At 41.8% G+C, this 26,659-nt stretch overlaps 1 protein-coding gene across 4 annotated transcripts in view; it reads left to right on the top strand.

Annotated features, from left to right (window-relative positions):
• Window positions 1–26,659, top strand: part of LOC127582631 (DNA-binding protein RFX2-like) — a 113,524-nt gene that overhangs the window by 7,554 nt on the left and 79,311 nt on the right. The window lies entirely within an intron of this gene.

Below are 26,659 nucleotides of genomic sequence, written 5' to 3'. Positions count from 1 at the left end.
TCACCATGTGTTCCTCTGCACTACATTCCTATTTTGGACACCTAGTACTGGGAGTAATCTGGTGTTTTGTGAGGGAGGGAAGTAGAGAACAGGGAAGTCACAGGTGGAAAGAGCAGTTAAGAAGGCCAATGGGATGTTGGCTTTCATAAACCGCGGGATTGAGTTTAAGAGCCGCAAGGTGATGATGCAGCTTTACAAAACTCTAGTTAGGCCACACTTGGAGTACTGTGTTCAGTTCTGGTCGCCTCATTATAGGAAGGATGTGGAGGCGTTGGAGAGGGTGCAGAGGAAATTTACCAGGATGCTGCCTGGATTAGAGAGTATTGAATATGAGGAGAGGCTTAAGGTGCTAGGGCTTTATTCACCAGAAAGGAGGAGGATGAGAGGAGACATGATAGAGGTATATAAAATATTGAGAGGAATAGATAGAGTAGACAGTCAGCGCCTCCTTCCCAGGGCACCAATGCTCAAGACGAGAGGGCATGGCTTTAAGGTTATGGGTGGGAGGTTCAGGGGAGATGTCAGGGGGAGGTTTTTCACCCAGATAGTGGTTGGTGCATGGAATGCACTGCCTAGGGTGGTGGTGGAGGCAGATACATTGGACAGGTTCAAGAGCTTGTTGGATAGGCATATGGAGGAATGTGAGATGGAGGGATATGCGGGAGGAAGGGGTTAGGTAGTGTGAGGGTGGTTTGATGGATGGCACAACATGGTGGGCCGAATGGCCTGTTTTGTGCTGTATGGTTCTATGGAATGCTGTAGTTTGTATTTTTTTTAAATGGGGAAATGGTTTTGCCATGGAGAGAATGGGAGAGACTCGGAAGGGCCTTGCTCTGAAATAATTTGTGTTTTAAGTGTAATTGAGTGTTCACAGTGATGTTCTGGAAACTGGTGGAATAGGCAGTTTTTGAATAAAGCTGGTTGAGGGAATGGTGCTGATTTGTGACTTTTTGTGACTTTTCCGACGTTTTGACTTGCAGTGCCCAAACGCTATGTAAAAATTCTATTATCCGATCTAATAAAAAGGGAGTTGACTTGGGCAGCTTAACCATATTTTAATTTTGGTTGAAATGAGAACGGTCTCTGTTTCTCCAACCTCATGGCATGACACCAAAATGAATATAAGATTTCTACTTTAAATGGAAATATAAAAGTTTAATGCCAGATTGAAAAATAACACAATTAGTAGTAGATTTTAGCTGTGGTATTTTCATTGACAAGTTTTCCCTAATTTTTTTTAAAATTCATAATGCTGTTCATTAATAAGATAGTTTTATTTTGTCTCAGTACTAACTTTGCAGTGGTGTTGTGTATTTTCTGAATTTCTTTGCATGATTGTTTCACAGATTGTGGTTAAAATTGAGCAGTTTCATAAGGGATTGGTGTCGAACCTGGTCTCCAGCAGCTCTAGTTCATGGTTTGCACGGGTGCTGTGTAATTCACGTATTTTGGTTTCTTTACCCAAGCAGTTCCTTCTGAGTTAAATGTCAGCAAAGGCCAAGTCAAAAATACCTGGATTCCTGAGTGTCTTTAAAAATCCTTATGAATCATCTCTAACCTGTATTCACCAAGGACTGCAGTTGTGAGAATAACCCTTGGGCGTGGCAAAATTTAAGGATGAGACTGATACAGTATTAAGATGTGCAATTTTGTGAATAAAAGTGTATATTGGGTATATTTCTGCCAAAGCCGAAACACTTGATGCCTGGAAATTATAGCAAAAATTGAAAGCTGAATGTTGTTATGCCTACTGCTGAACAGCTAAAATTTGAAACAAAGGAAGTTTGAAACCATTCAGTCCCCTATGATGTGGAAGCAAGTTGCTGTGCAAAACCTGTTCACAGGTATGGACCAAGTTACTAGAGTCTCTGAGTCATAGAGTAATGCAGCACGGAAACAGGCCCTTCAGCCCAACTGGTCCATGCCAACCAAGATTGCCATCTAAGCTAGTCTTATTTGCCCATTTTTGGACCATATCCCTCTAAACCTTTCCCATCCGTGTACCTACCCAAATGTCTTTTAAGTGTTGTTATTGTACCTGCCTCAACCACTTCCTCTGGCAGCTCGTTCCATATACCAACCACCCTCTGTGTGAAGAAGTTGCCCTTCAGGTGTCTTTTAAAATTTTCACCTTAACCTGTGCCCTCTAGTTTTTTTATTCCCTTTACCTGGGAAAAATGTGTGCATTCACCCTGTCTATGCCCCTTGTGATTTTATGCACCTCTATAAAGTCACCCCTCAGTCTGCTATGCTCCAAGTCCTAGCCTGCCCAACCTCTCCCTATAACTCAGGCCCTCAAGTTCTGGCAATACTCTTGTAAATCTTCTTTGCATTCTTTCCAAATTAATGACATATTTAGTATAGCAGGGGTAACCAAAACTCTACACATTACTCCAAATGTGGCCTCACCAAGCCTTGTTCAACTTCCCAACATGTAACACCTTGCACTCTATCTGAATTGTACACCATTTACCAATCCTCAGCCCATGTACCATTCTGATCAAGATCCCCTGTAATTTTTGATGACCACCTTCAGTGTCTATGGCACCACCTATTTTAGTGTTGTCTGCAAATTTTACCAACCATGACTCGTACATTTTTATCCAAATTGTGTATATAAATAATAAACAACAACGGGCCCAGTACTGATCCCTGAGGCACACCACTGGTCACAGGCCTCTAATCCGAAAAACAACCTTCTGCCATCATGCTCTACTGCCTGCCATCATGCCAATTATGTGTCCACTTAGCTAGATCTCCCTGGATCCATGCAATCTAGGCTTCAATGTGGGACCTTGTCAAAGGCCTTGCTGAAGTCCATATAGACAATGTCCACTGCCCTGCCCTCATCAGTCCTCTTGGCTACCTCTTCAGAAAAACTCTATAACAGATTTAGTGAGACATGATTTCCTGTGTACAAATCTGTGCTGCCTATCCCTAATCAGTCTTCTTCAATCCAAATGGTGGTAGATCCTGTCCCTGAGAATCAATCCCCTTCAGTAACTCACTTTCTACTGATGTCGGGCTTGCTGTTTTGTCTGCTGCTGTTGAGGTCTGTTGAATGACGATGACTGGGTCCATGTTTGTGAATGGGCTTTTTCCTTGAGGTTATGGTTTACTCATTTCCAGCTCCAGCTATTCACAGGCATCTCAAACATGAACTCATTTGCTATTCTGCTATCTTAGACGCAGATCATGCAGCAAAGAAGCAGGCCATTCGGCCCACCACGTCTGTACTGAGCAGTGGGCACCCATCCATATTGATTCCATCTTGCAGCACTTGGCCCGTAGCCTCCTCTGCGTAGTCGATTCAAGCGCTTGTCTAGACACTTATTAAATGCCATCAGCGTCACTGCTTCCACCACTCTCTCTGGCAGTGTATTCCAGGTATTCACCACTCTCTGGCTGAAAAAGGTCCCCCTCAGATACCCTCTAAATCTTTTGCCTCTTAGCCCAAGTCTCAGCTATTGATTCCCATTATAGAGAGGTATGTCAAATAGCCATTGAGTATGTGAACTTTCAATGCCAGGTGTCTTTATGTTCTGAAGTCCTGATGGTGAAATCATGCAACATCAATCAAATTTTCATGAAGTTTGAGATTGGCTCGCTATACACAGAATTCTGCTAAAGCTGTATTCTTTGTGGATTGGTCTTGATAGCTATTAAAATTATTTTTAACATAAACTAAGGTACTGTATGTGATGTACAGAGGGATCTTGGGGTGCAAGTCTATAGCTCTCTGAAAGTGGCAACACAAGTGGATAGGGTGGTAAAGGAGGCGTACAGCCTGTATAGAAAGGAAGATGGTGTAGCGGTTGCTACCGCGGAATAAAACAAGACTCTACTCGGAGGATTGCCAAACAGAACTGGTTTATTTTCCCGCCTTGTGCGGGCCCTTTAAGGGAGAGAAACTCCCGCCCAAAAAACCGGCAATGATGTAAGTCCTACGTCATCAGGACTTTCCCGCGCGCGGGTTCTCCCCGTCGCTCGGAAAGACGAGGCCCGCCGCCATCTTGGGCCTCGTCGCTCCGACGCCGCGCGACCCGACTGCCGAGCCGGTTCGCCCGACTAGACGGTGAGTCGCCACAATGGCCAGTATAAAAAGGTTGGTGGGGGGAAGGGGTGTAGCAAGAGCTGGCAGGTGATAGGTGGATCCAGGTGGGCTGGGTGACAGGCAGATGAGGGAGAGAGGAAAGTGGGAATGATGTAAGAAGCTAGAAGTGACAAAGGGATGAAGAAGATGGAATCTGATAGGAGTGGGCAGTGGACCATGGAATAAAGGGAAGGTAGTGGGGGAGGGGAACCAGTGGGAGGAATGTGTAGGTGATGGGCAGATGGAGAGGGTGGGGGAGGGGAAAGAGAGGGTGATGGGAGCCAGTGGAATCAGTAGGGAGAAAAAGGGGGTAAGAGATGGAAGAGAGTGGTTACCGGAAGCCAGAGATTCAATTGTTTTCTCTGGAGCATCAGAAGCCGAGGGAACAGAGGTATGTAACATTTATGAGAGGCATAGACAGGGTACGTGGTCTTTTTCCATGGGTGGAAGTGTCAAATGCTAGAGGACATAGCTTTAAGGCGAGAGATGGAAAGTTCAAGGAAGATTTTGCAAGGCAAGTTTGTTTTTACACTGAGTGGTAGTTGCCTGGGACTCGCTGCCAGGGAAGGTGGTGGAAGCAGATATGATAGTAACATTTAAGGTGGCTTTTCGATAGACGCATGAACAGCCAGTGAATTGATGGATATAGGCCTCATGCAGGCAGATCTGTAGTTTAAATTGGCATCATGGTTGGCACGGACATTGTGGGCCAAAGGGCCTGTTCCTGTGCTATTCTATAGTACCATGAAGTTTGTTTTGTTTTTGGAAGTGTCTGTGTATCAATTTATGCACTGCATTTGCTTAGACTTGAGGGAAAACTTGCAAATGTTTAATTAATTTTTAATTAGATATTTGCTTTCTGTTCTTGCTTAGGAATATTTTCCTTTGTTTCTCTAGTCTCACAATATTTTGCTTTTCTTTCTCCACCACCACCGCCCCCCCCCCCCCCCACCCCACCCACACACTGGATAAAATGGGTGAGATAGAGCCAGCTGCCTGAACCCCTCTAAACCCTTCCCAACCTGGAGCACTGCAGTCCTTGTGTTTACTGATAACATCTTGGATGCCAACCTGAGCAGTGAGACTGGATCTTGTGCCAGTGCCACAATACAGGACTCTTTTGTCCTGTGTGAGAAGACTGAACCTTCCATGAACATGTAATGCAGAAATGAGTGACTGCAGGATGTGCCACTTTCTGATGAGCTGCACCCTTTACCGATCCCTTCTTTACATTCCCCCTCACTGACATTCCTGCATTTTCTGTCACTAAGTATCAAAATTGTTTCTTGAACTTGGTCTTATTCATCTCTTTTTGCCAATAACAGAAGTGTACACAGTACTAGACTTCAGGGTGCATCTCTTCAATTCAGTTCATGTGCAAGCAACCTTGCAGTCACAATTTTGTGTCGGTGATACCTCTTGCACTTTTGGCTGACGTTCTCCAGCAAGCCTCTCGTGAACCAACTTTTTAAACATTTTCCCAATGTCCAAATTTAATTTTTATGTAGCTTCACAAAAAGTTTCTGAACATGATGTTCACCATAGACCATGCCCTGTATTGATTGACAGTGGTATTCACTGGGGTTGGGTTTTGGTGACTGTGTTGATATATCTTGCGGACCTTTTACTTTCATAACATCTTTTGTTGTATGACATGATTCTTTGTCAGGGAACTTAGCTACAACCAAATGATGTTCCCTTGCATCTCTTTACCCCAAGGAAGATTTGCACTCAAAATGCCTTGCATTGTATTTTTCTGTTGCAAATTCTGTTTTGATTCTAGCTGTTCTAGTTTATATTTACATTGCTCTGATTGTAGAAGGTGTTAATGTTGTGTTCTTAAACCTGGGTTCTCTGTAAGCCTGTGGTTATTGTTTGTGAAGAGGCTATTTTCTTTTAATAAAAGGGGATAAATGGGATGTGTGGGTGTCACTGGAAAGTTGGTATTTGGCGATATTCAGTATTTTTCCTATACACTTGGAGGAACTGATATATATATTTCAGGAAGGATTGAAGCTCATGTTCAGCTATTTTGGTCATTTTTAGTTATCAGTCATTTAGAATGTGACTTGTATAGTCTCTGGTCTGGGCTTTTAATATGGCACATAAAATAAATTTGGATGAGTTAAATGTTTTCCTTTCTATACAGATGCCGTCCGACCTGGTGAATATTTCTAGCGATACTGTTTTCTTACATAAAAATGGAAAATTATATGTAGGTACTTATGGCTTGCAAGCCAAATGTTTGAGAATACAGCTGGTGTCATTATGTGAACTCCAGGTAAATATTTGTGTCAGGGTAACCTGCGCTATTGTTAATTGATTGATGTTTATTATAGCTCATCCTTCTAATGAAGGACCAAATATCAAAATGTTCCTTATTTTACTGCCTTGATTTAAAATCTCCTGTGTGCAAGGCAGATAAATAGATAATCTCTCAGAAGGTAAAAGAATTGATGGACATTAGTTGCTTAATATTTTAATTTGCATAGAGATGTGCATTCTAATACAACTGAAAGTTGGGGGAGGAGAGTAGGTACTTCTAAAATGTACAGTTTTGTTCACCAATATGGTTATAATTTAAAGACATTGCTTCTTATTAAAATGTTCACTATCATGAAAAGGCAGGTCAGATGCTTTCCTGGTTTACTTGAGTCAGATTAATACTGTGTGGCTTTTAGTTTCCACCATGCTATACTTTCTGGATACTGTTAATTTCCCAAATTAAAATTTAATTTGTGCTAATTTTATCCAGCACCAGTTTAAAAACTTATTGTATTGCTTCATTTTAACTCCATATAACTCTCATTGAAACAAAAACTAGTTAAACCTCCACCATTAAAATATTAATGAGATTTTGCACATTGTAAGCAAAGCTCTTCAAGATTTGCTGAGGATAATATGAAGGCACTACCACAAGTTCTTTAGTCCTTAAAGTTGCCCCTGACTCCAATTAACATCATCAGTATTATGCTCAAGAGGATAGAGAAACATTTGGCATGGATATAGGCACATGGCTATCTGTAGAAAACCAGTCCAACAACATTGTGTGCCAGGAAGTTTGTGCCTGCTTTTAATTTTTAGGGGTGGAGGGAAAAGAGGAAGAATATACACGTAATCAGAATTCGATAATGAAAATAAATATACTCATTGCTGGAAATTCCAAAGACTGAATGTGTGAATCTGTCACTCTAAGTTAGTTTGTATGAACTGTGAGGCAAATTGGATTGGAGAATGTTTTGAGAGTGGAGTGTTATAAGCTCAGGTTGCTACTTGATGAGTGTCCCTTTTAAGATGCCTGAATGGTAGTGTGTGTGGCTTTATCTGCCTACTGTGAGGGAAAACAAAACAACTATAACTGGAAGTGCTGGCAATTGCACAGACAGACGAAGGGAGAGAGAGAGTTGGTAACACTAACTGCCCGTCTCTGTGTCTGCGAGTAATGAACAATAGTCGTGACTGTCACTATACAATCCATGTATGGATTTTTGGAGCAATCTGTGGAGTCCACTTTGTCGTTAACCTGTACTGGAAAGCAGGTATATCTGTGGATGGCCACGCATTGAGTGCCCTCGGCGTGGCAGATACTTCGGAACAAAGCAATGGAGATCTTTGGTGATTGAGGTGTCATATTGTTCCATCGTGGAACTTGTGGATTTCGTAAACTCCTTCTCCTTACATTCTCTCTACATTCTACTGTGGTCTTCAGAAGCCTTTGCTCATCGTTCTACTTTATAACTTGCTGAACTGAACTTAGAACTATTCCTAGACTTGGGGTTTGGGAACTTGCCACTTTGAGTTTATTTTGGGGTCAATGTTTAATATCTAATGTTTTTATTTCTCTTATTATTAGAAGTAGTTATTAATAAATAGATTCTAACATTTATACATGGCTCATTGTGTTTCTATTGTTGCTGGTATGTAACAGGAGGAAATGTAGTACCTGAGGAACGGAAGAGGACCTTGTTGGTGATGAGTTAATTCAAGGCAGGTAGCTGGTGAAAGAGGCGAGCAGATCAGGATACTAGGTGAGAAAATGCAACAGTTTGTAGGAAATGAATTTCTTGGAGCTTTCGAGGAGAGATGTGGGAGGAACCATTGTTTCCGGTGGTACGTCAGGGGCAAGTGATAATAATAAACCAATACCAGTTAGACTGGCATGTAATTCCAGAAACCCTAACATCACAGGGTTCTGAGAGACAGGATCCTCGTGTATTTGGAAAGGCAAGGACCGATTAGGGATAATTAGCATGGTTTTGTGCATGGGAAATTGTCTCTCAAATTTGATTGAGTTTTTTTGCAGAGGTGACAGGATTGATATGGGCAGGGCGATAGATGTTGTCTATGTGAATGTTAGCAAGGCTTTTGACAAGGTACCTCATGGTAGTCTGGTCAGGAAGGTTAGATCACATGGGATCTGAGATGAGCTGGCCAACTGGATATAAATTTGGCTTGATGTAAGAAGTCGGAAGGTGGTAGTGAAGAGTTGTTTCCTGGGTTGGAGGCCAGTGACCAGTGGCGTGCCACAAGGATCAATGCCGGCTGCACTGTTGTTTGTCATCTATATTAATGATTTGAATGAGAAAGTATTGGCATGGTTAGTAAGCTTGTGAATGATACCAAAATTGGTGGTGTAGTGGACAGTGAAGGTTGGCTAAGACTGCAGTGGGATATAGATCAGTTGGGTAAGTGGGCCAAGCAATGGCAGATGGAATTTAGCTCTGATAAGTGCAAAGTTTTGCATTTTGGTAAGCTAAATCAGGGCAGGGCTTGCACAGTAAATGGCGGGGTCCTTGAGAGCAAGACCTAAGGGTACAAGTACACAGTTTCCTGGAAGTGATGATGCAAGTAGATGGGATGGTGAAGAAGGCATTTGGCACACTTTCCTTCATCAGTCAAGGCATTGAGTACAAGAGTTGGAGTTCATATTACAACTGTACAAGATGTTGGTGAGACACGTGCAGTTCTGGTCAGACTGTAGTAAGCGATGTCATTTAAGCTGGAAAGTGTGCAGAAAAGATTTGTGAAGATGTCACTGGGACTGGAGAGCCTGAGTTATAAGGAGTGACTAGATAGGCTGGGACTGTTTTCCCTCGAGCGTAGAAGGCTGAGGGGTGACCTTATGGAGGTATATAAAATCATGATGGGTATATATAAGGTGAATGGTCACAGTCTTTTTCCCAGCGTAGGGGAATCTTAAAAACTAGAGGGCATAGATTTATAGTGAGAGGGGAAATGTTTAAAGGGGACTTCAGGGGCAACTTTTTCCAGAGGCTGGTGGTAATGTGGAATGAGTTTCCAGAGGAAGTGGTAGAGGTGGGTGCAGTTGCAATGTTTAAAAGACATTTGGACAGGTACATGGATGAGAGAGGTCTAGAGGGACATGGGCCGAATGCAGGCAAATGGGACTAGCTTAGGTTGGCAACTTGGTCGGCATGGATGAGTTGGGCTGACACACCTGTCTCTATGCTGTGTAACTTGAAATTCAGACCTTGAGCCTGGGAGGTGAACTGATGATTAAATCCAGAAGGAGGTACCTAATGATTGGAAAAAATGATGTTTTAATGCTTTTATTCTCCAAATGTAAGTGTTGCTGGAAAGATTCCAATGTACCAACACAACTTCTCCTGAGATGCTACACTCTTCCTTGAACTTTTGCATATCTCATTGGCATTCCTAGTTGTTGTTGGGAAGGGAATTTTGGGATTTTGATTCTGTGGTAATAAGGGGAAAGATTATGTCCAGACCAGAACATTAGGTTACTTGGATGATGTTGTTCCAGGCTTTTGCTGCTCATATTGAGTGAAATTGAATTTGAGGAGCTGTTGAAGCTAACATGGCGGTTTGCAGTATTTCATTTTTTTAAAAATAACTATCACAGTAGTAGAAACATTGGCTATTGAGACAAGTGACAAAATCTCTTTTGCATAGTGTGAAGCTTATTTGGTGGTGGTATGGTGGGCATTTAATTCCTAATTTTGTGTCTTGGAGGTGATGGAGAAGTGTCTACCAGTGAGGTCAGTTGTTCAGTGGTAACTGGCTGCTCTTTTGTTGCTGATGGTTGTGCTAGAGTCATACAGTGCAGAAGTGGGCTGCTTTGACCCACCACATCCCTGCCATTCATCAAGCAAGCATCTGGCCAGTGATGACCCTTCCTAGCACCCGTTTCTCTCCCCTTAACAGATGAGCACCATGGGGATGGCAGTGTTGTAGAAGGTCAAAGGGAGCAGCCTGTCCTTTTTGAATGTTACCTGCCCTTTTTCAGTCCAAGTGCACCTAGAGGCTTGTGTGGACTTCATTACTGGAAGATTTGCAACTAGAGTTAATACTATAGAATCTGATGCAAAAAAACTTGTCCATTGAAGAAGAAACTAAAGGTGGCTAGAAAATGCAGTCCATGGGATGTTCCACAATATGCTCCAGAGCTGTGATGATTGACCTTTTGATGATCATAACCAACCTCCCTGATTGACTGGGCTCCATGGTACTCTTACTTAGCCTGTTCCTGCCTTGATGTTGATCTGTTACTAATCCCATTTATCAGCACTTGCTCCATAGTCTACTGTGCCTTGGCAATTCAAGTGCATGTCCGAATGCTGCTTAAATGTTGTGCCAGTATACCTGCCTCCGCTGCCTTCTCATTCTGGACATTTCAGTAGCAATAATTTTGCTGCAAGTTATCAATAAACATGTGCGCCTAGATCCAGTTATTTTGATGTTGACTTTCAGCTGACCATGGATGCATATTTACTTAGATTTTGTGTGTAAACTGGAGGTCCTATGGAAGACTTGTGTAATCCCTGATGAGGGAAAGATTTTTTTTCTCTGTCAACTTAACTAGTTAAAATTGTATTTAATGGTAAAGAATGATTTGCAGTTGGTATTTTACCTGAGTTCTGCTGTGTTTACTGTTGTGGTGGAAAATCATTTGCTTTTAGAAGGACCAAATAGTCAAGGTTCTTGCTTTTTTTTGTTTGGAACCATGCCAAGTGTCATCATAATTTGTTCATATCTGTGCTGCTGATGAATTTTCTACATCCGATTTAAGCTGGACCACTGACCAACTGCAGTTAGTCCATTCTATTTGAAAAATGCTGGAAAATTTTAACAAAAAAAATGAACTGCTCATTTCAAATAATTTAATTGCTAACAATAATAACTTCAAGACAAAACATTATTGACTCCAACAAACCATTTTGGTTTGAAGTATGTGTTTGCTCATTACCTGAAGAACATAGGCTGTGGTCACTCTGAGACTGAGCATATATCATGACAAGCCCCCTGACTCCCACAGCTACACTTTGACTATACTTCTTCCTCTATTCCATTCTGCCTGTGCGATCATATTCTTACTAGCAGTCAGACTTTCTGCTTCTGTGTTACTGAGAATTGTGGCTTCCCCTCCACAATAATTGATGGAAAACTCTGCTCCATTTCTCTCACTTCTGCTGTCACCCCATTTCATCTCACTCAGTGCAAGAATAGGGTTCCTTTTGCTTTGCCTTCCAACCCACCAGTGTCCATGTTCAAGGTCATTCTGCATAGTTTCTGCCATCTTCAATATTATCACAAACATAACATCTATCCCCCTCTTTCAGCACCTTAAAGGGGCAATTCACTGTGTGATTCCCTGGTTCACTCTTTCGGTTCCACCATTAGCTCGTCTCCTTCTCAGAGCACTTTTCCGTAGACATGCAATATTGTGCTTCTTGCCTCTTCTCTTCCCACACTCTAGAGATGCAAAGAGTTCTTCCAAGTGCGCACTGATTCACATTTACTTCCAATTTACACCTTCTTAAGCAACATCAACAGCATCAATGTCATCTGGATTCTCTTGGTCTTCACTCTGTCACAGATAGAGGCTCTCTTAACCCCTCCGACACCCCTCATTTTATAACATAAAATAAGCTTGTTTTCTCACATTTCCTGCTTCTGATGAACTCTGTTTCTCTGTGCACAAATGCTGCCTGGCCAGCTGAGTATCTGCAGCAGTTTCTGTTTTTATTCCATGTATTATTCTTGAGTTGTAATCTGCATTAGATGTGAATGTCTATATTGTATATTGGTGTTTTCCTCCAATCTGATTCATCATCTGGATATTTCAGTTGTTAGAATATGTACAATAACACACATTTGACTGGGTGATACCACTCATTTCCATGTGCCTATAATTAATTGATTCAAGGTATAAAACGGAATGTTATTACCTACCTTGTGTTGCAAACTTATTCTGCTCTGGTCTCACAGGTTGTTCTGTAAAATGAAATAACAAAGAACAGTGTTTGCCCTTTGAGACCTGCCTTGTGAGTCCCCAAGGCATTAAGTACTGTAGAGTGAACTATGGTACTGTATTTTAATAATTTGAAGAAATTCAGTGCTAAATGTAATTTTCCTTTCAATTATATGGAAGCAGTTATCTATCCCTCCCTCATTTGATTGTCCCATGAAGTGCAAGAAGTTGCTATTCCAAAGGATAAGTGTTTACATGTTCCAGCTTGTTTATGAACAGCCTGTGGGTTGCCACCCATTTCAATCCTAATAATTTAACATGCAGTTAACTGTGATGAACTCTTGTGATCTAAAGCAGAAGTGAAATCTCTCCTCCTTCACAACTTTAGGTCCTATAACATGCCTCATTATATTCCACGCTTTCGGTGTTTATTGAGCAGGTTTGGGTCATTACCACTTTCTCTCCCTTTGTCACTCTCTATTAGCAATATTTTTTCTTAATCTGATTTGAACCTCACTGTGTGCTGACCACATTGACAATTTAATCTTTCTGTTATTGACACTAGAGCAATAGCATATTTCAAAACTTAATCACTGATTCAAACTATTTGTTGCCCCACCCTAGTTCTAGGTGACTTTTCTCAGTTGCACACAGGAGATATTTCCTGGATGGGTAATTAACACTATTAAATTAAACTAGTCACCTGTTGACTAGAGTGAGACATGAGCATTTTGATTTGTACAGAATTCTGCTTTCTTTTCCCAGCATGGATTTAAAGTGACCTTTTCATTTAAGGTCACTTTTAATTAAGCTATCAAACACACTCATTGGTTGGGAATATGCAACAGACCCTTTGTTTTTGATACTGCTTGCCAGATGTTTCATTTGGCTAATTCAACCCTATCATAGTTAAGTAACTTGTTTCCTTCTGTATTCTTGCTCTTTTACTGGAAATCTACAAAGGGCTTTCCATGAAATTTGCTCTGACAACTTTATTTTGTGTGAAGTTTTCATCATATGTTTATGATGTCCATGATGTACTGCTTATAGTGCATAAACTCAGTTTATTTAAAGTTGAACTTTGCTGCTGACCTGAAGGTTTTTCTGATGTTATTTGGCACCCTTGTTCAAAAATGGAACTCTTCAGTATGGTGTGGTGAACTGTGATGTGGACAACTGAATGGCAGTTGCCCCCCACCCCACCCCACCCCACCCCACCAACATCTATAATGGTCCAATAAATGGATGTTATGTGCCTCCAAGTTCCCCTCTCTTCCACCCAGGCATCAGCCAAAAGGCCATCACAATTCTTCACCCACACATCATGTAAGGATGCACAAGCATGTGCTTTCGACAAGGACAACCATTGGATCATGATTGCCTTTTAGCTCTGAGACACTATAAACAACATCTGTGTAGTATAATGTGATCAGTTATATTTGCAAAGAAATGCACACCAGTTTCAAGTTCTGTTTATTGTGCACCTTATTTATAACCTCCAGAGGTAATCCCAGCCGTTAATCTAACCGTTGTTGATCATGCCTAGGGCCATGGTAATCATTGGATAATGGATGAGTATGTCTTTGCGTAAGGAAGGATGTGGCAGAGTTTACAATGAGCCTAAATTTACAGAGGAGTAGGAGGGAAGTTCTCCTGAAGTGCATAGAAATTGTGAGAAGAATCTTGGATGAAGCAAATGAGAAAGTGCGAGGGGAACTTTGATATTATGGAGGTGAAAACTGATAGCAATGATGCAGATAAATGGTCTGAAGTTCCTTTTTGGATCAGCTATATCACCAAGATTGTGAATAGTCCTGTTTAGTTTCATGCATTTGTGAAGCAAAGGGATGCGGTCAGTGGTTATGCCATGGTGTTTGTGATGGAGACCAAAGATGATGGCTTTTATCGTTGCAGTAGTTAGTTGAGTAAAATTCTGCTTGTCCAATGCTGACTATTGAACAAGCAATCGACATTTGGAAATAATCGTGGGACTTGGAGATGGTGAGAAGTTGAAACGTGGTAGTGTCAGCAGGTCTTCGATAATTAACACTGTTTTTGGATGATTGTACCAAGGGTGGTATATTAATGAGAAATAGATGTATCCTTGAGGGACAGTAGAGGTAACAGCACAAATGGGAGGATATGCCACTGCAGACAGTTTTCTGACTTTGACTAGAAAGATAAGAGTGGAGCTGGGCAAATCTATTCTCATCCACCCATACAAGTTAATTCCTCTGAAACAGAGTAAATCTAATATTAACATGTTATGCATTTGTGATAATTGGCTGTTGCCAGATTTGTAAAGTAAACTTCCTAAAATGGAGTTCATTGCTATTTTCACCATATGATTGTAAGCTGCTCTTGAAATGATTTAAGAAGCATTGCCGCTATTTTTTTAAGCTGTTCCTGAGTCTGTTGACGTTGAGGGTGTTAGAATCAAGTCAGAATTTTGCTCAAAGTAATACAGATTTAAACACCATTAACTTTCTCTTCTCCTTCCACCCACTACCCTATACAGCACTGAAAATGCTGATTTCAATAAGTTTGTATTTTAAGTGAATCTATTAGTAGAGAGCAAGCTCAAAGTAAGTCTCAACAAATAGCATGTTGTTCTGAAGTGTTTTCTGGCCTCCTTGTAGGTTTTTCTCTGGTACCCTTTTTTTTACTGCAATTAAATATTGACAAAACATGGTGAAATTGTTTGGTGCCAGCTTTCCTCTGTTAACCAGTATGCCATTTAAGAATTGCATAACTGAGTTGTAGGGAAGAATTGTTTTAAGGTTCAGCATTTAACTACTGTAGGCAGGTTGGAAGCTTCTTGTAGTTCTGCTAAAGTGAACCTGTAAAGAATGTGTATTTTGCATAATAAGTGAAGTATTAATGGGTTTTAAGTTGATGAAGAGCAGAAGTGGGAATTGTGGCATAGACTTGTTTGGTTTTCAGAGTGTTCAGTGAGTTGCCTGGCAACTAGCTCCTAGAAGCAGGAGTGGACTGGGTCTCCCGTAGCAACTGCAGTGAATTAGCAAATAATAAAAGCCAGCGTAAACAGAGCAAGCTGCTTTGCCTTGTTTTTGATTGAACATCTGTTTTTCTGTGATTAAATTGTGTTTGTTACATGTCAGTGATAGATGTGTGAAGGTAATGCCATTAGAATATTAAACAATACACAGATTTATAAGAACTTTTCAACCAAATCAAAGTGGTCCACTGGGGCACTGGATTTTCTAGAAGATGTATGTAGTGGAAGGGAGCAGTGGAGGTGCTGTGACTGGCCCCTCCACTCTAACAGCAGGAGGTGTGAAAGTTACTGCTCCTGCCTAAGCCATGTGCACAGTCACAGACACACGTATGCGTGCACACATCCTATGGCAGAAACTAATTGCCCAAGTTACATGCATGAATTGACACTCTGGAAGGGTACAACCACCAATGGTTTTCTACCTGATGATCAACACCTTCAAAAGAAGAGATAATTGACAGGCAAAGTCATTTCCATCACTGCTGGGGCATTAAAACTAGTGGAAATTCTAAAGATGGCACAAGTCAGAAGTAATCTTGAAAATGAAGCTAGATTTTTGGATTTAATTGTAATAACTAACCAACATTTGTGCCTATCATTTTGGGCTGCTGAGTGCATGATTCTTGTACAGACAGCAAGGTGACACATGATTACTACTGGAATAATTCAGCAAACTTCAAATATGATGGTTCTGCAACTGATGTGCTGATCACAAGGCTTTGGATGAGAAAGTGTTGGTTATAAATTGTGCTGAATCAAACTCCACCTTCCAAAAACGTGAAGGGCTTGTATCTGTGAAAGTAGCATGTAATGATAGGATGTCTCCAGAGTCCGACAGCAGTGGAGAGGAAGCATGTGCAATGTGTGACTAGAAAGGAACGCTACTGGTAAGAAAGCCACGTAATTCGGGATCAGAATGATGTGAAAATAACTACTGGAATAACAAGACGAAGCAGACTGCAAAGGATGTTGAAGGATATCTGTCTAGCATAGTAAGCAAGGTGCTTGCAAGGTTGAGGCTCAACTTCCTGACTGAATGAATACCACAAGAGCCAATGTGAATTTCAAGTAGGTACTCTTTCATATTGCACATTTCACAAGGAAAAACACTGGCACTCGACTACCTACAAAAGGCATGAATAGCATATAGAAGATTCTAATGAAATTGATTATCTACAAGTGCTCTCCATATTCAAGTATTTCCATGAGGGAAGGAAGGCAGCCAATAAAATATCATTCGTGTTGAACATTGGTGTGAAGCAAAATTGCCTTTGCCTGTATGGGCACTGGGATCTTCACTGTTCTGTTCAAATTGGTTCTTTGAAACAAGTTAGTACTAATGGAATGAAGGATGGGCAGCTGTGTTGACCGTTAAGCAGTGTTTGGGGGGGATAAAGTCATGTCAGTGATATTTGGGATCTGATCTTCACAGTTGCTGCAGTTCTCTCATGAGATGCTTAATGAATTTGGGGTTTGGCATAACCAGATTCTCTGTGTGCAACAATTTCAGAATGTAGTTTCAAGAAACAGCTTTTGTAAAAAAAAATACATTTGTTTACTGAATGCTAGTATCGCTGCCAAGGCCAGCATGTGTTGCTCCTTCCTAATTGCCCTTTAAAGGTAACTGCTGCAATCCTTCTAGAGATAATACTCCCACAGAGCAACAAACAATCTGCTGGAAGAACTCAGCGGGTCGAGGAGCATCTGTGGGAGGAAAGGAATTGTTGACATTTTGGATCAAAACCCCGACTGAGTCCCGATGCAGGATTTTGACCCAAAACATTGACAATTCCTTTCCTCCCACAGATGCTGCTCGACCTGCTGAGTTCTTCCAGCAGATTGTTTGTTCCAAGTACTCCCACGGTATTGTTGAGCAATGAGTTACAGGATTTAGTCCCAGTACAATGACTGTGAGGAATTAGAGATATATTTATAAGCCAGGATGATTTGTGCCTTGGAGAAGAACACTGCAGCTAGCGATATTCCCCTGTTGCTACTGTCCTTGTACTTTCTTAATGGAAGGAATTGTAGATTTGGCAGGTGCTGCTGTAGTACCCTAGTAGCTGCAGTGTCTTTTGTAGATGGTGTACAGTTGGCAGACATGGTATGCCAGTGCTGGATGGAATGAATAATTAGTGTGGTGGAAAGGATGCCAATCAAGCAGACTGCTTTGTCTGGGATAATGTATGGCTTCCAGAGCATTATTGGAAGTGCAGTCATCTAGGCAAGTCTAGGAGTTATAGAGAGGTACAGCATGGAAGCGGGTCCTTTGGCCCACCAAGTTTGTGACAACCTAGCACCCATGTATACTAATTCTACACTCATCCCATTTCATTCTCCCCACACTCCCATCATCTCCCCTCAGATTGTACCACTCAACAACACACCAGGAACAATTTACAATTGACCTCCTAACCCACACATTTTTGGGATGCGGGAGGAAGCCAGAGCACCTGGTGGAAACCCATACAGTCACAGGGAGATTGCACAAACTCCCCAGAAAGTATGTGTCACTGTCAGTAATGAAGCTCTCTTATTGATTTGTCTGTCAAGGCCAAGTTGTACAACTTAACTGAAAATTTGAAAAATGGCTGTGGCCTTTTGACATGTTTAACTGGGGTGAATGGAACAACAAGCCGCTAACCCTGAAGTAAGCAGGTCTGTCAGACTTGTGTCCTCAGCAACCTTTATGACTTTAAGAGATAGTCAGTTATCCTGGGAAATTGAACAAAAATGTGATTGCCAAACCTGCTTCAGTTTTAGTGTGTCAGTGTTGGGTTACAGATCTGAGGGGGATGAGTGAGTTTCAGGAAATTTACATGGTTTTGATTAATTGACTAACTGTTCTCTGAAGTATGTTTATTTTTGTGTTTTTAAGTTAACATCATCAAACTTGCAATTACCAAATTGCTTTTAAACATATGAACATTTTTTCATTGTTTGATAGCCTATAACCGTGTGGCATGGCTTAACTGTCAAAGCATTTTTGGGAGAGGTGCACACCAATCAGGAGTATTCCTCAGAAACTTAATCCAGGTAGATGCAGTAGGGGCAAAGTGAACATGGGTCGCTGTACGTTGAGGCAGGCTAACAGAAATGGATTGCAGTTCAGATGTGGCTTGTCGGCTGGTTGTTGCAAAGACAGGCTCTCTGCTGTCTTGATCTTGTGGTGCACACCTCAAAATCACCTGCTGTGCTGTATTGTCAGCTTGAATGGTTCATGATGCAAAGAAAGGCCAAAGCTCCAATACAGGGTCTCGGGGGGCAGGGGGAAATTGGCATCCTAACTGCTCATCCTACCCATAGCCCACCAATCTGAAGAACTGACTCAAGGTTGTGACAGTCACCTTGGAGGGTCACAGCTGAGGTCCAAATCTAAGCACAGAGGCAGCTAATGTACTGATCTTCATTTAGCAAGTGGACTTGAAATCACTGTGGGAAGGGATGGTGCTTGCGCAGCAGGACTTTTCACTCATTACTGCCAAGCGTGATTGAATTTGCCCCATTCTATCTCTTCAAGTGAAGATGTTGGATGTTTTTCATGTAGATGAGAAATCTCTCGATCTTCTGTTGTGATATCTTCATTGTTTCCAAGGTAAGAGATGATGCCTCCAAAAGTTGCCAGATCTGGAATGTGTTGTCTGAACAAGGTGGTAGATAACACATTCCAGAGCTGGCAAATATTAATTACTGGATCACAAAAGTATATAAACATGAATTAGGAGTAAGCCATTCAGCTCCTCCAGTCTGCTTTGCCATTTAAGATTATGGCAGATCTAATTGTAATCTCATCTCTCTTTTCCCTTGCTAACCTTTCTATGCTAACCTTTCTTATCAAGAATCTATTTACCTCTGTCTTTAAAAACAAAATTCAAAGTGGCTCTTCTTCAAGGTGTGGTGGTAACAGAGTTCCAATGACCTGTGACTGTCTGAGAGAAAACTCTGCCTCATCTGTCTAAAATGGATGACCCTTTAAAATAGTAACCCCAAGTTTTAGATTGTCCCCCCAAGAGGAAACATCCTCTCCACAACCACCATCAAGACTCCATAGGGGTTTGTATTTTTCACTTATCCTCTTTCACTCTTTTAAACTCTAAGTACAAGCCAAGTATAGCCTCTCAATCCTCAAGACGTATTGGTCTCCTAAACCTCTGAACAGTTTCCAATGCATTAATGACTTTCCTTAAGTAGAGAAGCTAATACTGTACATAGCATTCCAGATGAGGTCTCACTAGCGCCCGACATTAACTAAAGTTAAATCTGCCTATAATTTGTATTCGATTTCTTTTATGTTAGCAACATGGTAGTGTAGTGGGTAGCATAATGCTTTACAGTGCCAGCCAACCGGGTTCAATTCCGGCTGCTGTCTGTAAGGAGTTTGTACATTCTCCCCGTGACTGCGTGGGTTTCCTCCGGGTGCTCCGGCTTCCTCCCACATTCCGAAGACGTACAGGTTAGGAAGTTGTGGGCATACTATGTTGGCGCCAGAAACGTGGCAACACTTGCGGGTTGCCCCCAGAACACTCTATGCAAAAAGATGCATTTCACTGTGTTTCGATGTACATGTGACTAATAAAGATATCTTCTGTTGTCTTTACGATTTACTTATGTTTTGCGTCTCATGCACAGGGATACCCCATGATGTCTTATTGTTTAGAAAATGTTTCTTTCCCAGCCAAAACGGAAAATTTCGTATTTTCTATTCCCTATGGCATACTATTAATTACATCTTCCCAAGCAGAAATGTTATGCTTATTCTTTTTCCTGGTAACCACCCACTGTTATCCACACCTCTTGCACCATGACTCACCTCATTTTTCCACATTTATAGTTCATCTGCCGTGACCTTGCCCATTCACTTAGTCTGTCTATGTCTCCCAAAGCCTCTATATTCTTGTTCTCACTGCTACCCATTCGCACAAACATAACACTGGAATTTTTTTTTTAAAGCTTAAGTTGTGTTTTTGATGATAGAAGTTACATTTGTTAGAATTAATTTGTACTCTGAAGAAATTTTAGATTGAAAGTTGCCAAATGCAATTCTTAAAAAGAAAATGAAGTTTTCTTTGAAGGAATTTTCTAGGGTATTCTGATTCTCCCATGAATTAGTTGCAATGATTTTGAGACGAGACTCTTCCTGTGGGAAAGCATTTAATTGGCTTTATTGTATATTATTTTCACTGCAAATGACAGAGTTTAAAACAATTGCAAGTTTTATATAAAAGCAAGTAAAAAGTTATCTCTTTCTATTACAATGTACTACAGTAGTGTGCAGGTTGAGTTGTAGTCTCTGATTTTGTTTTATAACTTGCCTACTTCCAGTCATGTTTACACATGCATGCTTGAGGCTCTTCTGTTGCTATGGAGTGATAGGGGAACAAATCAGGGGAAATTTGAAGGTTAAGAATCTGATCACTGCTTGCAGGCTGGATGTGAGCATGTATGAGCACAGAATTCGGTTTCTCATTCTTACTGCTGGAAATTGCATATTTTGGTGCGCACGGTGTCTTGTGTTTTGTAATTGGTTTTTGGAATATTTATTTCTTGTTGAAAGGCTCAAAGTGCAATAAACACTGACCAACTTTGATTGGTACTCAATTATTTGATTCTTAAAACTAAAGTGGAGTAGTTGGGGGAGGGGGTTGTTATAGGAGTCAGCAAAAGGGGTAATGAGTGTGGGGTAATGGGGTAAATTCAGAACTGATCTGTGAGTGTGTTCTCATTCTATGAATGTAGAATGGTAATTTAGTGCAAGAAAAAACAAAGATGTAGGATCTCTGAGCTCTGCTCAGCTGTATTAATAAAAAAAATTGCTGGAAACTTTAGCTCTGTTTCTCTTCCAATGGATGCAGCCTGACCTGCTCAGTACATCCAGCATTTTCTTTAATTTAGATTTCCAACATCTGCAACACATTTGATTTTTCTGCTCAGCTGCTTGCCTACCCAAACACCAAATCCTTTTGATTTCCCCTTGTGCACAAAAATCTGTCTTCATCTTGAATCTGCTGATCATCCAACACCTTTCAGGTTATTGCATTCCGAAGATTGATATCCTTATGGAATAAAGTAATTTCCACTCACTTCATTCTCAATGAGGTTATCTCTTACTACAAACTCCAGTGATTATAAATAATTCCTACTTGATCTCTCCTCAACGGATAATCATATTATCTCAGGAATCAATCTAGTGAATATAATCTTCACTGCCTCCAAGGCATATGCAGCACTCCAGGTATGGCTTCGCCAATACCTTAAATAATTAACAGCAAGCCTCCTTTTCTTTTGTATTCCAAGCCTCTTGCAATACTGTTTAACATAACATTTTGCCTTCTAATCCTAGTCATTTGTTTCGTGAACCCACAAGCTAGGACCTTTCTGTACATTAACACTTATTAGTTCGTTATCATGTAAACAGTTTTTTCTGTTCCTCCTGCTGAAATGAGCAACATTACACTTTCTCCTGTGATCATATCAATCTGCCCCATTCACTTAATCTGCCTCTCTTTCTCTGCTCCTCCTCTCACACATACCCACCTCTTAGTATTATCAGCAAACCTATACATTTTTGAGGTGTGGATTTTGTTATCAAGATTAGCATGTGCTGCACATCCCTAGTGGGCTTCAAATTGTTTGATAATGAGCTGCTGCCTTGACCTGTTACACCTCACGCAGTGAAGCTTCCCCCATAGAGTTGTTAGGTCAGTTGTCTTTCGACCCAGTAATGGAGACGGAACAGTGATGTATTCCAAGTCAGGATGGTGGAAATGACTTGTTGAATCAGAATCATATCATGAAATTTGTTGTTTTGCAGCAGCAGTATGGTGTAAGAAATAAAAATTAGTATAACTTACAAAAATAAATAGTGCAAAAGAGGAATAACGAGGTAGTGTTCATGGATTGTTCAGAAATCTGATGGCAGAGGGGAAGAAGCTGTTCCTGGAATGTTGAGTGTGGGTCTTTAGGCTCCTGTACCTTCTCTCCGATGGTAGTAACATGAAGCGGGCATGTCCCAGGTGGTGAGGATCCTTGATGGATGCTGCCGCCTTGAGGCATCGATGGCGGGGAGGGTTGTGCCTGTGATGGAGCTGGCTGAGTCTACAACCGTCTGTAGCCTCTTTCAATCCTGCACATTGGAGCCTCCGTACCAGTTGGTGATGCAACCAGTCAGAATACTCTCCACCGTACGTCTGTAGAAATTTGCAAGTCTTTGGTGACATACTAAATCTCCTCAAACTCCTAATGCCGCCTTCATGATTTGCATCAATGTGTTGGGCTGATGGTAGATCCTCTGAGGCCTTTCCACCGCTGACCTCTCAATGGAGACTGGTGTGTGTTCTTCTGACTTTCCCCTTCCTGAAGTCCACAATCAATTCCTTGGTTTTGCTGACGTTGAATGCAACGTTGTTGTGACACCACTCAACCAGCCGATCTATCTCACTCCTGTACGCCCCCTGGTCGCCATCTGAGATTCTGACAACAGTGGTGTCATCGGCGAACTTATAGATGGCGTTTGAGCTGTGCCTAGTCATACAGTCATGAGTGTAGAGAGAGTAGAGCAGTGGGCTAAGCACACATCCTTGAGGTGAGCCTGTGTTGATCGTCAGTGAGGAGGGGATGTTACTATCAATCTGCACTGACTGTGGTCTCCAGATAAGGAAATTGAGGATCCAGTTGCAGAGGGAGGAGCAGAGGGAGGAACAGAGGCCCAGGTTTTGAAGCCCATTGATTAGTACTGAGGGGATGACGGTGTTGAACACCAAGCTGTAATCGATAAACAGCAGCCTGACTTATGTTTTGCTGTTGTCTAGGTGCTCCAAAGCCGAGTGGAGAGCCAGTGAGATTGTCCGCTGTAGACCTGTTGTGACAGCAGGCAAATTGCAGCAGGTTCAGGTCCTTGCTCAGGCAGGAGTTAATTCTAATCATGACCAACCTCAAAGCACTTCATCACAGTAGATGTGTGTGCTACTGGGTGATAGTCATTGAGGCAGCTCACCCTGCTCTTCTTGGGCACCAGTATGATTGATGCCTTTTTGAAGCAGGTGGGAACCTCTGACTGCAGCAGCGAGTGTTGAAGATGCCCTAGAACACTCCAGCCAGTTGGTCAGCACAGGTTTTCAGTACTCTGCCAGGTACACTGTCGGGGCCTGATGCCTTGCGAGGGTTCACCCTCTTGAAGGATGTTCTGAAGTCGGCCTCCGAGACAGAGATCACAAGGTTGTCAGGTGCTGTGGAGATTCGCACAGGTGTAGTGTTGTTCTTCCTTTCCTTGCATGCATAAAAGGCATTGAGCTCATTGGGGAGTGAAGCATCGCTGCTATCTATGTTGTTAAGTTTTGCTTTGTAGGAAGTAATGGCATGCAAACCCTGCCACAGCTGTCGTGCATCTGATTGGGTCTCTAACTTCACATGGAATTGCCTTTGTGCTCTCCTGATGGCCTTCCGTAGGTTGTACCTGGACTACTTGTAGGGTTTTGGATCACCGGTCTTGAACGCCACACGTCTAGCCCTCAGCAGACTGCGAATCTCCTGGTTCATCCAGGGCTTCTGGTTTGGAAAAATTTGGTATGTTCTCAACTGCACACACTCATCCATGCAGGTCTTGATGAAGTTGGTGATGACCGTGGCATATTCATTCAGTTCCAAAGATGAATCCCTGAATATGGTCCAGTCCAGCAATTCAAAGCAGTCCTGTAAACGCTCCTCCATCTCCCTTGACCAGACCTTCACAGTCCTCACCACTGGTGCTGTGGTCCTCAGTCTCTGCCTGTATGTTGGGAGTCGAAGTACAGCCCGGTGATTGGACTTGCCAAAGTGCGGAAACAGGAAGGCACAGTCAGCATTCTTGATGGTGGTGTAGCAGTGATCGAGTGTGTTGACTCCTCCTGGTTCCGCAGGTGACATGTTGGAGGTAGTTTGTCAGAGTCTTCTTCAAGCTGAAGAAGAACTTCAAACTTGGGATATTACACTGTTTCATTTCATCTCAGTTATCATTACAGCCGAGAGCCTAGCACTAATTCTGAATGTTGCCCTATCTCAAAAAGACCCATTTATTTGCATTCTGCCCTTTAACTTCTATCCTCACTAAACGTATTGCTCTCAAACCTTATCTGGAATATTGCATTCAATTCTGGTCACCCCATTACAGGAAGGATGTGCAGGCTTTGGGGAGGGTGTAGAAGAGGTTTAACAGGATGCTGCCTGGACTAGAGGGTGTGTACTATAAGGAGAGGTTGGATAAATCTGGGTTGCTTTCTCTGGAGACCTGACAGAAGTTTATAAGATTGAGAGGCACAGATAGAGTAGACAGCCGGTATCTTTTTCCCAAGGTTGAAATGTCTAATACTAGAGGGCATGCATTTAAGGTGAGAGGAGCTAAGTTCAAAGGAAATGTGTGGGGCAAGTTTTTTTTTTACACAGTGGGGGCTGGAATGTGCTGCCAGGGGTGTGGAGGCAAATATGCTAGAGGTGCTTAAGAGACTCTTAGATAGGCACATGAATGTATAGAGAATGGAGGGAAATGGACCTTGTATCGGCTGAATGGACTAAGAACATAAGAAACAGGAGCAGGAGTCGGCCATCTGGCCCGTTGAGCCTGCTTCACCATTCAATAAGATCATGGCTGATCTGGCCATGGACTCAGCACCATCTACCTGCCTTTTTCCCATAACCATTAATTCCCCTACTGTCAAAAATCTATCTAACTGTGTCTTAAATATATTTAATGAGGTAGTCTCTACTGCTTCTCTGGGTAGAGAATTCCACAGATTCTCTACTCTCTGGGAAAAGCAGTTTCTCCTCATCTATTCCCCTGAATCTTGACTATGTCCCTTAGTTCTAGTCTCCCCTATCAGTGGAAACCAACTGCCTGCCTCTATGTTATCTATCCCTTTCGTTAGTTTATGTTTCTGTACCCCCTCATCTCCAGAATCAACCTGGTGAACCGCCTCCAGAGCCAGTATATCTTTCCTCAAGTGAGAAGACCAGAACTGCACGCAGTACTCTGGGTGTGGCCTCACCAGTACCCTGTCCGGTTGCAGCATAACCTCCCTTTTCTTAAATTCAATCCCTCTAGCAATGAAGACCAACAACCCATCTTCCTTCTTGATAATCTGTTGCACCTGCAAACCAACCTTTTGCGATTCGTGCACAAGCACTCCCAAGTCCCTCTGCAGAACAGCATGCTGCAATCTTTCACTATTTAAATAATAATCTGATCTTCTACTTTTCCTTCCAAAGTGGATGACTTTGCATTTACCAACATTGTATTCCATCTGCCAGACCCTTGCCCTCTCACTTAACCTATCTATATCTGCAGACTCTCCGCATCCTCTGCGCAATTTGCTTTTCCACTCAATTTAGTGTCATCGGTGAACTTCGACTCGGTCCCCTCTTCCAAATCATTAATGTAAAAAGCCCTTCCTCTCGCTTTAAACTTATGACCTCTTGTTTTTGATAATCCTACCATGGGAAAAAAATTATGACTATCTACCCTATTTAGGACCCTTTAAAATGTTGTATGGCTCCTATCAGGTTATCTCTTGTCCTCCCTTCCTCCAGGGTAAACAAACCCTGCCTAAGCAAACTTATGACCACACAACTGAAGTCCTCTAATCCAGGCAATGTCCTGCTGAATCTTCTGTCACTCTCCAGCACAATCACATCTTCCTATAGTGTGGGACCAGAACTGCACACAGTGCCCCAAGTGCGGTCTAACCAGTGTTTTGTGAAATTGCAACATAATGTCCCAACTTATTCCATGCTCTTACCTATGGAGACAAGCATGCCATATACTGCCTTACCATCCTATCAAATTGTTTTGCCACTTGGACCCCAGTTTGTATTGAATTGTTAACTGCAAATAAGAGTGATTTCTTTCAGAATGGGGTATAGGATAAGTGTGATGGGATTGGGATGTACTGTTAACCTTTAACCTATGACACCCAAAGATCTCTACCTCCTGGAGCTTCCTCACCACCTCTCTGGTTCAGTTTGTTAGAGATGGATTGCTGTACATTGTTGTTGTACCCTACGACTACCCAGATGAAAGAAGGCAAATGAAATTCTTTTTCATTTAGTAGTTTTCCAGATGCCTCTGTTTTTAGGTCTAATCAGCATTAGCTGGTTTTCTTGTGCATATAATTATTATAGGTTTTATACAACATTGCACCAAAGTCATTTAAAAGCTTGCATTTGAAAGAGGAATAAATTACTGGTTATAGGATCTAAGAGAAAATATTGTTATTTTGAAGACTTCTTTATATTTTAGGGAATTTTCAAATCAGCTTTTGGCTTTCAATAATGTAAAACCTACACATAT

This window comes from Pristis pectinata, chromosome 24, assembly GCF_009764475.1.
Source record: "Pristis pectinata isolate sPriPec2 chromosome 24, sPriPec2.1.pri, whole genome shotgun sequence".
Taxonomy (NCBI): Eukaryota; Metazoa; Chordata; class Chondrichthyes; order Rhinopristiformes; family Pristidae; genus Pristis; species Pristis pectinata.
This window is presented reverse-complemented; position numbering and strand designations above follow the sequence as displayed.